We start from the raw sequence: 3,223 nt of genomic DNA, 5'->3' as shown, positions 1-3,223 counted from the left end.
GCTTGTTACTTGATCATTAGAAGTTTTATGAGATGAGCTACTGTTATGACACATAATGATGCTAGAGAAGGTGATTGAAATTATCATTGATCAAACTTTATGCACCTGCTAGCATTCACACTTCATAAATTATTTCTTTTATCATTTAACTACTCAAGGACAAGCAGGAATTAAGCTTGTTGATGCTGATACGTCTCCAACGTATCTATAATTTATGAAGCATTCATGCTATATTATTATCTGTTTTGGATGTTTATGGGCTTTATTCTACACTTCTATATTACTTTTGGGACTAACCTACTAACTGGAGGCCCAGCCCATATTGTTGTTTTCTTGCCTATTTCAGTGTTTCGAAGAAAAGGAATATCAAACGGAGTCCAAACAGAATGAAACCTTCGGGGAAGTTATTTTTTGGAACGGAAGCAATCCAGGAGACTTGGAGTGCACGTAAGGGAAGCCACGAGGCAGGGAGGTGCACCCTACCCCCCTGGGCGCGCCCCCCACCCTCGTGGGCCCCTCGTGGCTCCCCTGACTGACTTCTTTCGCCTATATATGTCCATATACCCTAGAAACATCGGGGAGCACAATAGATCGGGAGTTCCGCGCCGCAAGCCTCTGTAGCCACCAAAAACCTCTCGGGAGCCCGTTCCGGCACCCTGCCGGAGGGGGGATCCCTCACCAGTGGCCATCTTCATCATCCCGGCGCTCTCCATGATGAGGAGGGAGTAGTTCACCCTCGAGGCTGAGGGTATGTACCAGTAGCTATGTGTTTGATCTCTCTCTCTCTCTCGTGTTCTTGAGGTGGTACAATCTTGATGTATCGCGAGCTTTGATATTATAGTTGGATCTTATGATGTTTCTCCCCCGCTACTTTCTTGTGATGAATTGAGTTTTCCCCTTGAAGTTATCTTGTCGGATTGAGTCTTTAAGGATTTGAGAACACTTGATGTATGTCTTGCGTGGGATACCCATGGTGACAACGGGGTATTCTATTGATCTACTTGATGTATGTTTTGGTGATCAACTTGCGGGTTCGGTGACCTTGTGAACTTATGCATAGGGGTTGGCACACGTTTTTGTCTTGACTCTCTGATAGAAACTTTAGGGCACTCTTTGAAGTACTTTGTGTTGGTTTGAATAGATAAATCTGAGATTGTGTGATGCATATCATATAATCATGCCCACGGATACTTGAGGTGACACTGGAGTTTCTAGGTGACATTAGGGTTTTGGTTGATTTGTGTCTTAAGGTGTTATTCTAGTACGAACTCTATGATAGATCGAACGGAAAGAATAGCTTCGTGTTATTTTACTACGGACTCTTGAATAGATCGATCAGAAATGATAACTTTGAGGTGGTTTCGTACCCTACCATAATCTCTTCGTTTGTTCTTTGATATTAGTGACTTTGGAGTGACTCTTTGTTGCATGTTGAGGGATACTTATATGATCCAGTTATATTATTATTGTTGAGATAACTTGCACTAGTGAAAGTATGAACCCTAGGCCTTGTTTCCTAGCATTGCAATACCGTTTACGCTCACTTTTATCATTAGTTACCTTGCTGTTTTTATATTTTCAGATTACAAAAACCTATATCTACCATCCATATTGCACTTGTATCACCATCTCTTCGCCAAACTAGTGCACCTATACAATTTACCATTGTATTGGGTGTGTTGGGGACACGAGAGACTCTTTCTTATTTGGTTGCAGGGTTGCTTGAGAGAGACCATCTTCATCCTATACCTCCCACGGATTGATAAACCTTAGGTCATCCACTTGAGGGAAATTTGCTATTGTCCTACAAACCTCTGCACTTGGAGGCCCAACAACGTCTATAAGAAGAAGGTTGTGTAGCAGACATCAAGCTCTTTTCTGACGCCGTTGCCGGGGAGGTTAGTGGTTGAAGGTATATCTTTAGATCTTGCAATCGAATCTTTTTGTTTCTTGCTTTATCACTAGTTTAGTTTATAAAATAAAACTACAAAAAAATGGAATTGAGTTTGCCTCATACGCTTCGTCTTTTTAATACCTTTCATAAAAATGATGGAAAGGAAAATTGTTCTCAATTGCTAGAAGAAGAATGCATTAAAATGTTTGGTACTAGATCTTTGTATGATGATCATGATTGCAATGTTGTTAGTATGAATTCCTTGAATATCCATGATGCTAATGATATACAAAGCCACAAGCCTGGGGAAGCTATGTTTGATGAAGATGATATTTTTTGTCCCCCAAGTTTAGATGAGCAAATATATTATGATGAAAGCATGCCTCCTATTTATGATGATTATTGTGATGATACGTATGCCATAAAGAATAAACTTGCTTATGTGGAGAGTAGTAAAACTTTTATGCAAGTAGATCATGAAAAGAATGCTTTAGGTGTTGGTTATATTGTTGAATTCATTCATGATGCTACTGAAATTTATTATGAGGGAGGAACATATGCTTGTAGGAATTGCAATAATATCAAGTTTCCTCTCTTTGTGCTTAAAGTTTTAAACTTATGCTTGTTTTGCCTTCCTATGCAAGTTGATTATTGTTCTCATAAGTTGTTTGCTCACAAAATCCCTATGCATAGGAAGTGGGTTATATTTAAATGTGCTAGTCATATGCTTCATGATGCTCCCGTTATGTTTCAATTCTTATCTTTTATGTGAGCATCATTGTCATCATCATGCCTAGCTAGAAAGGCATTAAAGAAAAGCGCTTGTTGGGAGACAACCCAATATTTACCTTTACTTTTTTTGTGTGTTCACATGATTATGCTACTGTAGTGATCATGTTTTATAGTTTTTGTTTCAATAAAGTGCCAAGTAAGACCTTTAGGATAGCTTACGGTGATAGTTGTGTTGATCCTGCTGAAAATCAGATACTTTTGCACCCGGTAAATTAGTTTTGATAATTCACAGAAACATGCTTTTGATCTGATTCTTTTTTCTCTGGATTGGAACACAAATTTCTCAGGCTTTCCTAATTTGGTAGGACTTTTGGAGTTACAGGAGTATTCAAATGATACAGATTACTACAGACTTATGTTTTTGACAGATTATGTTTTCTATGTGTTGTTTGCTTATTTTGATGCATCTATGGCTAGTATCGGGGGGTATGAACCATAGAGAAGTTGGAATACAGTAGGTTTAGCACCAATATAAATAAAGAATGAGTTCATTATAGTACCTTATGTGGTGGTTTTTCTTTCTTTCACTAACGGAGC

The sequence above is a fragment of the Triticum aestivum genome, chromosome 2B (assembly GCF_018294505.1).
Source record: "Triticum aestivum cultivar Chinese Spring chromosome 2B, IWGSC CS RefSeq v2.1, whole genome shotgun sequence".
In the NCBI taxonomy this organism is placed as follows: domain Eukaryota; kingdom Viridiplantae; phylum Streptophyta; class Magnoliopsida; order Poales; family Poaceae; genus Triticum; species Triticum aestivum.
This window is presented reverse-complemented; position numbering follows the sequence as displayed.